This window comes from Arachis hypogaea, chromosome 10 (assembly GCF_003086295.3).
Source record: "Arachis hypogaea cultivar Tifrunner chromosome 10, arahy.Tifrunner.gnm2.J5K5, whole genome shotgun sequence".
Taxonomy (NCBI): Eukaryota; Viridiplantae; Streptophyta; class Magnoliopsida; order Fabales; family Fabaceae; genus Arachis; species Arachis hypogaea.
In genome coordinates, this window is record NC_092045.1 from 60,698,097 (window position 1) to 60,711,361 (window position 13,265).

The window sequence follows — 13,265 nt, forward strand, 5'->3', positions numbered from 1 at the left end:
AAGGACTACTGATGCTGTTGGAATCTGACCTCCCAGCACTCGGAATGGATTTTCTAGAAATACAGAATTCCAAATGGTGCGCTCTTAACGGCGTTGGAAAGTAGACATCCAGAGCTTTCCAGCAATATAAAATAATTCATACTTTATTTGTGATTAGACGACGTAAACTGGCGCTCAACGCCAGTTCCATGCTGCATTCTGGAGTCAAACGCCAGAAAAAAGTCACGAACCAGAGTTGAATGCCAAAAACACGTTGCAACTTGGCGTTCACCTCCAAAAGAAGCCTCAACTCGTGTAAAGTTCAAGCTCAGCCCAAGCACACACCAAAGTGGGCCCCGAAAGTGGATTTTTGCACTTAGACTTATTTCTGTAAATCCTAGTAACTAGTTTAGTATAAATAGAACTTTTTACTATTGTATTTTCATCGTTGGTCTTAGTTTTATTCTATTATTCATCTTAGGAGACTATTGATCACGTTTTGGGGGCTGGCCATTCAGCCATGCCTGAACCTTCATCACTTATGTATTTTCAACGGTGGAGTTTCTACACACCATAGATTAAGGGTGTGGAGCTCTGCTGTACCTCGAGTTTTAATGCAATTAGTACTATTTTCTATTCAATTCGATTTATTCCTGTTCCAAGATATTCGTTACACTCCACCATGATGAATGTGGTGATCTGTGACACTCACCATCATTCTCACATATGAACGTGCGTGACTGACAACCACTTCCGTTCTACCTTAGATCGGGCGCATATCTCTTGGATTTCTTAATCAGAATCTTCGTGGTATAAGCTAGAATTGATGGCGGCATTCATGGGAATCCGAAAAGTTTAACCTTGTCTGTGGTATTCCGAGTAGGATTCTTGGATTGAATGATTGTGACGAGCTTCAAACTCGCGATTGTTGGGCGTGATGACAAACGCAAAAAAATCAAGGGATTCTATTCCAACATGATCGAGAGCCGACAGATGATTAGTCGTACTGTGACAGAGCATTTGGACCATTTTCACTGAGAGGATAGGATGTAGCCATTAACAACGGTGATACCCTACATACAGCTTGCCATGGAAAGGAATAAGAAGGATTGAAGGAAGGTAGTAGGAAAGTAGAGATCCAACAGGGACAAGCATCTCCATACACTTATCTGAAATTCCAACCATTGAATTACATGAGTAACTCTATCTTTATTTTCAGTTTATTTATTATTATTATTCGAAAACTCCATAACATTTACTATCCGCCTAACTGTAACTTATAAGATGACCATAGCTTGCTTCATACCAACAATCTCCGCGGGATCAACCCTTACTCACGTAATGTATTACTTGCTGGTTAGTTGTGCGGAGTTGTGACTAAGTGTGATTCACGTTTAGAGCGCTACCAAGTTATTGGAGCCATTGTTGATGATCACAATTTTGTGCATCAAGTTTTTGGCACCGTTGCCGGGGATTGTTCGAGTTTGGACAACTAACGGTTTGTCATGTTGCTCAGATTAGGTAATTTTCTTCTTATTTTGTTTTCAAAAAGTTTTCAAAAATCTTTCAAAGTTTTTCTTTTCTTTGTTTTTGTTTTTTCCAAAAATTATTTTCGAAAAAAAAAATTTAAATTATTCTATGATTTCAAAAGTTTTCAAGAATGAATTCTAGAGTTTCATATAACACGTTTTATTTTGGCTGGCTATTAAGCCATGTCTAATTCACAGGATTTTGATTGAGGACTTTGGATTCATTATTTTCTTTTTCCTATATGTTTTTCGAAAAAAATAAATAAAATAAAATACAAAAAAATTATAAAATCATAAAAATAAAAAATATTTTGTATTTCTTGATTGAATTTTGAGTCAATTTTTAAGTTTGGTGTCAATTGTATTTTTCTAAAAATTTTATGTATTTTTCGAAAATTTATGCATTCATAGTGTTCTTCATGATCTTCAAGTTGTTCTTGGTAAGTCTTCTTGTTTGATCTTGATGTTTTCTTGTTTTGTATCTTTTGTTGTTTTTCATATGCATTTTTCGTTTGTTAGAGTCCAAGCATTAAAGAATTCTAAGTTTGGTGTCTTGCATGTTTTCTTTGCATCAAAAACTTTTCAAAAACATGTTCTTGATATTCATCATGATCTTCAAAGTGTTCTTGGTGTTCATCTTGACATTCATAGTGTCCTTGCATGCATTCCTTGTTTTGATCCAAAAATAAAAGAGAAAAACACAATTATGACATTTTAATTTTTTTTCTCTCTCATAATAAAAAAATTCAAAAATAAAAAAAAATATCTTTTCCTTAATTCTCTCAAAATTTCAAAAATTTGGGTTGACGTAGTCAAAAAATTTTTTAAAATTAGTTGTTTCTTGTAAGTCAAGTCAAATTTTCAAATTTTAAAAATCTTATCTTTTCAAAATCTTTTTCAAAAATTAAATATTTTTCATTTTTCTTATTAATTTTCGAAAATTTTAAAAATATTTTTCAAAAATCTTTTTCTTAATTTTATCTTTATTTTTGAAAATTCACTAACAATTAATGTGATTGATTCAAAAATGTGAAGTTTGTTACTTTCTTGTTAAGAAAGGTTCAATCTTTAAATTCTAGAATCATATCTTTTAATTTCTTGTTAGTCAAGTAATTAATTTTAATTTTAAAAAATTAAATATTTTTCAACCATATCTTTTCTATCTTATCTTCTTATTATATCTTTTTATCGTATCTTTTATATCATATCTTTTTCAAAAATTTTATCTTCTCCAAAAATTTAATTTCAAAAATATCTTCTTATCTTCTTATCTTTTCAAAATTGAATTTCAAATCTTTTTCAAAACAATCTAACAAATTTTCTCTCTCTAAATTTCGAAAATACCTCCCTCTTTTCCAAAAATTTATTTTTAATTAATTAATTATTTTAAATTTTAATTTTAATTTTATTTCTTACCTTAACTTTCGAAAATCATTAACCCATTTTCAAAATTTATTTTCAAAAATCTCTCTCTCCTCTTCTTCTATTTATTTATTTATTTACTAACACTTCTCTTCACCTCTCTTCATCTCAAATCACTACCCCTATCCTCACCCTTCTGTTTAGATTCTCCTTTCTTTATTCCTTTTCTTCTTCTACTAACAATAAGGAACCTCTTTACTGTGACATAGAGGATTCTTCTTCTCTTCTTTTCTTGTTCTCTTCTCTTTCATATGAGCAGGAACAAGGAAAAAGGCATTCTTATTGAAGCTGACCCTGAACCTGAAAGGACTCTGAAGAGGAAACTAAGAGAAGCTAAATTACAACAATCCAGAGACAACCTTGCTGAAATTTTCGAACAAGAAAAGGAGATGGCAGTCGAACCCAACAACAATAATGCAAGAAGGATGCTTGGTGATTATACTACACCTACTTCCAAGTTTGATGGAAGAAGCATCTCAATTCCTACCATTGGAGCAAACAATTTTGAGCTAAAACCTCAATTAGTTTCTCTAATGAAATAGAACTGCAAGTTTCATGGACTTCCATCAGAAGATCCCTACCAGTTTTTAACTGAGTTCTTGCAGATCTTGAGACTGTTAAGACTAATGGAGTAGATCCTGAAGTCTATAGGCTCATGCTTTTCCCTTTTGCAGTAAGAGACAAAGCTATAGCATGGTTGGACTCTCAACCTAAAGATAGCCCGGACTCCTGGGATAAGCTGGTCACGACCTTCTTGGATAAATTCTTTCGTCCTTAAAAGCTGAGCAAGCTTAGAGTGGATTTTCAGACCTTCAAATAAAAAGATGGTGAATCCCTCTATGAAGCTTGGGAAAGATACAAGCAGATGACCAAAAGATGTCCTTCTGACATGTTTTCAGAATGGACCATGATAGATATATTCTATTATGGTCTATCTGAGTTCTCTAAGATGTCACTGGACCATTTTGCAGGTGGATCCATTCACCTAAAGAAAACGCCTACAGAAGCTCAAGAACTCATTGACATGGTTGCAAATAACCAGTTCATGTACACTTCTAAGAGGAATTCCGTGAATAATGGGATGCCTCAAAGGAAGGGACTTCTTGAAATTGATGCTCTAAATGCCATATTGGCTCAGAACAAAATGTTGACTCAGCAAGTCAACATGATTTCTCAAAGTCTGAATGGATGGCGAAATGCATCCAACTAAACTAAAGAGGCATCTTCTGAAGAAGAAGCTTATGATCTTGAGAACCCTACACTAGCAGAGGTAAATTATATGGATAAACCTTATGGAAACACCTATAATTCATCATGGAGAAATCATCCAAATTTCTCATGGAAGGATCAACAAAAGCCTCAACAAGGCATTAATAATGGTGGAAGAAATATGCTCAGCAATATCAAGCCTTATCCATCATCTTCTCAGCAACAGATAGAGAATTATGAACAGAGTACCTCTAACTTAGCAAATTTAGTCTCTGATCTGTCTAAGGCCACTTTAAGTTTCATGAATGAAACAAGGTCCTCCATCAGAAATCTGGAGGCACAAGTGGGCCAGCTGAGTAAGAAAATCACTGAAACCCCTCCTAGTACTCTCCCAAGCAATATTGAAGAAAATCCAAAAAGAGAGTGCAAGGCCATTGATATAATTAATATGGCCGAACCTAGAGAGGAAGAAGAGGACGTGAATCCCAATGAGGAATACCTCATGGGACGTCTCTCAAGCAAGAAGGAGTTCCCTATTGAGGACCCAAATGAATCTGAGGCTCATATAGAGACCATAGAGATTCCATTAAATCTCCTTCTGCCATTCATGATCTTTGAAGACTATTCTTTCTCTGAAGAGGATGAAGATGTAACTGGAGAACAAGTTGCTCAATATCTAGGAGCTATCATGAAGCTGAATGCCAAGTTATTTGGTAATGAGACTTGGGAAGGTGAACCTCCCTTGCTCATCAGTGAAATAGATACATGGGTTTAGCAAACCTTACCTCAAAAGAGACAAGATCCTGGCAAATTCTTAATACCCTGTACCATAGGCACCATGACCTTTGAAAAGGCTCTGTGTGACCTGGGGTCAAGCATAAATCTTATGCCACTCTTTGTAATGGAGAAGCTAGGGATCATTGAGGTACAGTGATGAGCGGATAATTTATACGCTTTTTGGCATTGTTTTTAGTATGCTTTTAGTATGTTTTAGTTAGTTTTTATTATATTTTTATAAGTTTTTATTTAAAATTCACTTTTATGGACTTTACTATGAGTTTTTGTGTTTTTCTATGATTTCAGGTATTTTCTGGCTGAAATTGAGGGACCTGAGCAAAAATCTGATTCAGAGGCTGAAAAGGGCTGCAAATGCTGTTGGATTCTGATCTCCCTGTACTCGAAGTAGATTTTCCAGAGCTACAAAAATCCAATTGGCGCGCTCTCAATTGCGTTGGAAGGTAGACATCCAGGGCTTTCCAGAAATACATAATAGTCCATACTTTGCCCGAGATTTGATGGCCCAAATAGGCGTTCCAAGTCAGCTTTAGAATTTCCGGCGTTAAACGCCGGAACTGGCACAAAAGTGGGAGTTAAACGCCCAAACTGGCACAAAAGCTGGTGTTTAACTCCAAGAAAAGTCTCTACACATGGAAGCTTCAATGCTCAGCCCAAGCACACACCAAGTGGGCCCGGAAGTGGATTTTTACGTCATTTACTCATTTCCGTAAACCCTAGGCTACTAGTTCTCTATAAATAGGATCTTTTGCTATTGTATTTGGAGGGTCTTTCAATCTTCGGATCATCTTTCGATCATGTTTTTATGATTGAACCCTCTTTGGGAGACTGGCCATTCGGCCATGCCTAGACCTTGTTCTTATGTATTTTCAACGGTAGAGTTTCTACATACCATAGATTAAGGTGTGGAGCTCTGCTGTACGTCGAGTATTAATGCAATTACTATTGTTCTTCTATTCAATTCAGTTATTCTTGTTCTAAGATATCACTTGTTCCTCAACTTGATGAATTTGATGACCCGTGACACCCATCATCATTCTCACCTATGAACGTGTGCCTAACAACCACCTCCGTTCTACCTTAGATTGAGTAGATATCTCTTGGATTCCTTAATCAGAATCTTCGTGGTATAAGCTAGAATCCATTGGCGGCCATTCTTGAGAATTCGGAAGGTCTAAACCTTGTCTATGGTATTTTGAGTAGGATTCAGGGATTGAATGACTGTGGCGAGCTTCAAACTCGCGATTGTGGGGCGTTAGTGACAGACGCAAAAGAATCAATGGATTCTATTCTGACATGATCGAGAACCGACAGATGAATAGCCGTGCTGTGACAGAGCGTGTTGAACATTTTCACTGAGAGGACAGGACTGTAGCCATTGACAACGGTGATGCCCAACATACAGCTTGCCATGGAAAGGAGTAAGAAGGATTGGATGAAGACAGTAGGAAAGCAGAGAGACGGAAGAGACAAAGCATCTCCATACGCTTATCTGAAATTCTCACCAATGAATTACATAAGTATCTCTATCTTTATTTTATGTTTTATTCATCTTTTAATTATCAATCCTCCATAACCATTTGAATCCGCCTGACTGAGATGTACAAGATGACCATAGCTTGCTTCATACCAACAATCTCTGTGGGATCGACCCTTACTCGCGTAAGGTTTATTACTTGGACGACCCAGTGCACTTGTTGGTTAATTGTGCGAAGTTGTGATAAAGAGTTGAGATTGCAATTGAGCGTACCATGTTGATGGCGCCATTGATGATCACAATTTCGTGCACCAAATTTTTGGCACCGTTGCGGGGGATTGTTTGAGTTTGGACAACTGACCGTTCATCTTGTTGCTTAGATTAGGTAATTTTATTTTATGTTTAAGCTTTTTACTTTTCGAAAATTTTTCAAAAATACAAAAAAAAAAATTTAAAATCTTAAAACAAAAATATTTTTATGTTTCTTGTTTGAGTTTAATGTCTAATTTTAAGTTTGGTGTCAATTGCATGTCTTTATTCTTCTAATTTTCGAAAATTACATGCATTATGTTCTTCATTGATCTTCAAGTTGTTCTTGATGATTTCCTTGCTCTGATCTTTAAATTCTCTTGTCTTGAGTGTTTTGTTGTTTCTCATATGCATTCTCAATTTGTTAGTGTCAATAGTATACAAACTTCTACGTTTGGTGTCTTGCATGCATTGTTTATTTGATCTTAGTGGCATTTTGATTATTCCTCATCATTAAAAATTCAAAAAAAAATTTAATTTGTGTCCTTTCAAGTCAATAATACAGAGAATTGAAGATTCAAAACATGCAGCAAAGGAATTACACAGAAAAAGCTGGCCGTTCAAAACGCCCAGTGAAGAAGGAAAACTGGCTTTTAGACGCCAGCCAGGGTACCTGGCTGGGCATTTAACGCCCAAAAGGGTAGCATTTTGGGCGTTAAACGCCAGAATGGATACCATTTTGGGCGTTTAACGCTAGGATGATACAAGAGGGAAGATTTTGTTTTTAATTCAAATTTTTTTTCAAGTTTTCATAATTTTTCAAAATCAAATCTTTTTCAAACCATATCTTTTCAATCATATATCTTCAAAATCAATTTCTTTCCATCCTAAAAAATACTTGCCTACAATTAATGATTTGATTCAACATTTCAAGTATGTTGCCTTTTCTGTTAAGAAAGGTTTAATGTTTAAATCATATCCTTTCAATTTCTTGTTAGCTAAGTCATTAATTTTAAAAGTCAAATCTTTTTAAATTGTTTCTCAATCATATCTTTTCAATCATATCTTTTTAAAACCATAACTCTTCAATCATATCTTCTTAATCACATCTTTTTCCAAATAATTTTCAATCTTTTTTATTTCTAATTTCAAAATCTTTTTCAAAAATCACTTTATTTCTTTCCCAACTTTAATTTTCGAAAATCATTCTTCAATTTTTCAAATTTCTTTAAAATCTTTTAATTTATTTTCGAAAATTCTTCCCCTCTTCTCACATCCTTCTATTTAAGGACTAGCACTCCTCCACTATCAACAATTCGAACTCTATCTCTCTTGATAAGTTCGAATTCTTCTTCTTCTACCTCCTCCTTCTATTCTTCTTTTCCTCTGACATCTCAAGGAATCTCTATACTGTGACATAGAGGATTCCATATTTTCTTGTTCTCTTCTCTTTTATATGAGCAGGAGCAAAGACAAAAGCATTCTTGTTAAGGCTGACTCTGAACCTGAAAGGACCTTGAAGCGAAAGCTAAGAGAAGCTAAAGCACTACTCTCTATAGAGGACCTAACAGAAATCTTCAAACAAGAAGAAGACATGGCAGCCAAAAATAACAACAATGCCAACAATGCAATGAATGTGCTAGGTGACTTTACTGCACCTCCTTCCAACTTCTATGGGAGAAGCATCTCTATCCCTGCCATTGGAGTTAACAACTTTGAGCTTAAGCCTCAATTAGTTTCTCTAATGCAATAGAATTACAAGTTCCATGGACTTCCATTGGAAGATCCTCATCAGTTTTTAGCTGAATTCTTGCAAATCTGTGACACTATCAAGACCAATGGGGTTGACCCTGACGTCTACAGACTTATGCTATTCCCTATTGCTATAAGAGACAGAGCTAGGATATGGTTGGACTCACAACCTAAAGAACGCCTGAACTCTTAGGAAAAGCTAGTCAATGCCTTCTAGGCAAAGTTCTTTCCACCTCAAAAATTAAGTAAGCTTAGAGTGAAAGTCCAAACCTTCAGACAGAAGGCAGGTGAATCCCTCTATGAAGCTTGGGAAAGATACAAACAATTGATCAGAAAGTGTCCTTCTGACATGCTTTCTGAATGGAGCATCATAGGTATCTTCTACGATGGTCTGTCTGAACTGTCCAAGATGTCATTGGACAGCTCTGCTGGAGGATCTCTTCTTATGAAGAAGACGCCTGCAGAAGCTGAAGAACTCATTGAAATGGTTACAAATAACCAAATTCATGTACACTTCTGAAAAAAATCATGTGAACAATGGGACGAATCAGAAGAAAGGAGTTCTTGAGATTGATACTCTGAATGCCATATTGGCTCAGAACAAAATATTGACTCAGCAAGTCAATATGATTTCTCAAAGTCTGTCTGAAATGCAAGCTGCACCAGGCAGTACTAAGGACGCTTCATCTGAAGAAGAAGCTTATGATCCTGAGAACCCATCAATGGAAGAGGTGAATTACATGGGAGAACCCTATGGAAACACCTATAATCCTTCATGGAGAAATCATCCAAATCTCTCATGGAAGGATCAACAGAGACCTCAACAAGGTTTCAACAACAATAATGGTGGAAGAAATAGGTTTAGCAATGGCAAGCCTTTTCTATCATCTTCTCAGCAATAGACAGAGAATTCTAAGTAGAGCTACTCTGACTTAGCAACCATGGTCTCTAATCTAATCAAAACCACTCAAAGTTTCATAACTGAAACAAGGTCCTCCATTAGAAACTTGGAGGCACAAGTGCGTTAGCTGAGTAAGAAAGTTACTGAACTCCCTCCTATTACTCTTCCAAGCAATACAGAAGAGAATCCAAAAGGAGAGTGTAAGGCCATCAACATGGCCGAAATTGGAGAGGAGGAAGAGGCAGTGATCGCCACTGAGGAAGACCTCAATGGACGTCCACTGGCCTCTAATGAGTTCCCTAATGAGGAACCACGGGAATCTGAGGCTCACACTGAGACCATAGAGATTCCATTGGATTTACTTCTGCCATTCATGAGCTCTGATGAGTATTCTTCCTCTGAAGAGGACGAAGATGTCACTGAAGAGCAAGTTGCTAAGTACCTTGGAGCAATCATGAAGCTAAATGACAAGTTATTTGGTAATGAGACATGGGAGGACGAACCCCCTTTGCTCACCAAAGACCTGGATGACTTGACTAGGCAGAGATTACCTCAAAAGAGACAGGACCCTGGGAAGTTCTCAATACCTTGTACATTAGGCACCATGACCTTCGAGAAGGCTCTGTGTGACCTAGGGTCAAGCATAGACCTCATGCCTCTCTCTGTAATGGAGAAGCTAGGGATCTTTGAGGTACAAGCTGCAAGAATCTCACTAGAGATGGCAGACAATTCAAGAAAACAAGCTTATGGACTTGTAGAGGATGTTCTGGTAAAGGTTGAAGATCATTACATCCCTGCTGATTTCATAGTCTTAGAGACTGGGAAGTGCATGGATGAATCCATCATCCTTGGCAGACCCTTCCTAGCCACAGCAAAAGCCGTGATTAATGTTGACAGAGGAGAATTGATCATTCAAGTGAATGAAGAATCCTTTGTGTTTAAGGCTCAAGGATATCCCTCTGTAACCATGGAAAGGAAGCATGAAGAGCTTCTCTCAAAATAGAGTCAAACAGAGCCCCCACAGTCAAACTCAAAGTTTGGTGTTGGAAGGCCACAACCAAATTCTAAGTTTGGTGTTGAACCCCCACATTCAAACTCTAAGTTTGGTGTTGGGAGGTTCCAACATTACTCTGAACATCTGTGAGGGTCCATGAGGGCCCACTGTCAAGCTACTGACATTAAAGAAGCGCTTGTTGGGAGGCAACCTAATGTTATATTTATCTATTTTCCATTGTTATTTTATGTTTTCTATAGGTTGATGATCATGTGAAGTCACAAAAACAATTGAAAAAGCAAAAATAGAATGAAAAACAGAAAGAAACACAGCACACCTTAGAAGAAAGGCTTGCTGGCGTTTAAAAGCCAGTAAGGGCAGTAAATGGGCGTTTAATGCCCAGTCTGGCACCATTCTGGGCATTTAACGCCAGAAAGGGGTACCAGACTGGTGTTTAACGCCAGAAAAGGGCAGCAGCCAGGCGTTTAACGCCAGGATTGGCAGAAAGGGCATTTTACACGCCACTTGGTGCAGGGATGAGCTATCCTTGATACCTCAAGGTCTGTGGACCCCACAGAACCCCCACCTACCCCACCACTCTCTCTCTTCTTCACCCATTCACCAATCACCTCAATACCTCTTCCCCAAAAAAACCCCTCACCTATCAAATCCCACCATTCTCTTTACCACTCACATCCATCCTTTATAAAACCTCACCTACCCCACCATCCAAATTTAAACCACTTTTCCTTCCAAACCCACCCATAATGGCCGAACCCTACCCCTCTCTCTACCCCTGTATAAACCTTACTTCACTCCTTCATTTTCACACAACCTACACACTACTTGTCCCCCTCCATCTCCTCTATTTCCTCTTCTTCTACTCTTTTATTTCCTCTTTTTCTCGAGGACAAGCAAACCTTCTAAGTTTGGTGTGGTAAAAGCGTTGCTTTTTGTTTTTCCATAACCATTTATGGCACCTAAGGCCGGAGAAACCTCTAGAAAGAGGAAAGGGAAGGCAAAAGCTTCCACCTCTGAGTCATGGGAGATGGAGAGATTCATCTCAAAGGTGCATCAAGACCACTTCTATGAAGTTGTGGCCATGAAGAAGGTAATCCCCGAGGTCCTTTTCAAACTAAAAAAGAGTGAATATCCGGAGATCCGACATGAGATCCGAAGAAAGGGTTGGGAAGTTCTTACCAACCCCATTCAACAAGTCGGAATCTTAATGGTTCAAGCGTTCTATGCCAATGCATGGATCACCAAGAACCATGATCAAAGTGTGAACCCGAACCCAAATAATTGGCTTACAATGGTTCGGGGGAAATGCTTAGATTTTAGTCCGGAAAATGTAAGGTTGGCATTCAACTTGCCCATGATGCAAGGAGATGAACACCCCTACACTAGAAGGGTCAACTTTGATCAAAGGTTGGACCAAGTCCTCATAGACATTTGTGAAGAGGGTGCTTAATGGAAGAGAGATTCAAGAGGGAAGCCAGTTCAACTGAGAAAGCATGACCTCAAGCCCGTGGCTAGGGGATGGTTGGAGTTTATCCAACGCTCAATCATTCCCACTAGCAACCGGTCCGAAGCTACTATAGACCGGGCTATCATGATTCATAGCATCATGATCGGAGGGGAAGTAGAAGTTCATGAGGTTATATCCCAAGAACTTTATAAGGTGGCGGACAAGTCCTCTACCTTGGCAAGGTTAGCCTTCCCTCATCTCATTTGTCACCTCTGTAATTCAGTTGAAATTAACATAGAGGGAGACATCCTCATTGATGAGGACAAGCCCGTCACTAAGAAGAGGATGGAGCAAACAAGAGATCCCACTCATGGACATGAGGAAATTCCTCATCATGAAATCCCTAAGATGCCTCAAGGGATGCACTTTCCTCCACAAAACTATTGGGAGCAAATCAACACCTCCCTGGGAGAATTGAGTTCCAACATGGGACAACTAAGGGTGGAGCACCAAGAACATTCCATCCTCCTCCATGAAATTAGAGAAGATCAAAGAATCATGAGAGAGGAGCAACAAAGGCAAGGAAGAGACATTGAGGAGCTCAAGCACTCCATAAGATCTTCAAGAGGAAGAACAAGCTGCCATCACTAAGGTGGACCCGTTCTTTAATCTCCTTGTTCTTTATTTTTCTGTTTTTCGAAAATTATGCTTTATGTTTTATTTATGTTTGTGTCTTATGATCATTAGTGTCTTAGTGTCTATGCCTTAAAGTTATGAAGTCCTATGAATCCATCACCTTTCTTAAATGAAAAACGTTCTTAATTGAAAAAGAGAAGAATTGCATGAATTTCGAATTTTATAACAGATTAATTATTTTGATGTGGTGGCAATACTTTTGATTTCTGAATGTATGCTTGAACAGTGCATATGTATTTTGAATTTGTTGTTCATGAATGTTAAAATTGTTGGGTCTTGAAAGAATGATGAAAAAGAAGACATGTTACTGAGGATCTGAAAAATCATAAAAATGATTCTTAAAGCAAGAAAAAGTAGTGAATTAAAAAAAAATAGTAAGCAGAAAAAGCCAATAGCCCTTTAAACCAAAAGGCAAGGATAATAAAAAGGATCCAAGGCTTTGAGCATCAGTGGATAGGAGGGCCTACAGGAATAACATCCTGGCCTAAGTGGCCAAACCAAGCTGTCCCTAACCATGTGCTTGTGGCGTGAAGGTGTCAAGTGAAAACTTAAGACTGAGCGGTTAAAGTCGTGATCCAAAGCAAAAAGAGTGTGCTTAACAACCCTGGACACCTCTAATTGGGAACTCTATCAAAGCTGAGTCACAATCTGAAAAGGTTCACCCAGTTATGCATTTGTGGCATGGATGTATCCGGTGGTGATACTGGAAAACAGAGTGCTTTGGGCCACGGCCAAGACTCATAAAGTAGCTGTGTTCAAGAATCATCATACTTAACTAGGAGAATCAATAACAC

At 37.8% G+C, this 13,265-nt stretch overlaps 2 non-coding genes across 2 annotated transcripts; both read right to left on the reverse strand.

Moving 5' to 3' along the window:
- Positions 1-3,717: 3,717 nt before the first annotated feature.
- On the reverse strand, positions 3,718-3,821 carry LOC112718647 (small nucleolar RNA R71). The gene has a single exon (XR_003160978.1). It is a non-coding gene; the product is annotated as a small nucleolar RNA R71 (small nucleolar RNA).
- A 4,838-nt stretch (positions 3,822-8,659) lies between these two features.
- LOC112718656 (small nucleolar RNA R71) lies at positions 8,660-8,767 on the reverse strand. The gene has a single exon (XR_003160987.1). It is a non-coding gene; the product is annotated as a small nucleolar RNA R71 (small nucleolar RNA).
- Between the last annotated feature and the right edge of the window lie 4,498 nt (positions 8,768-13,265).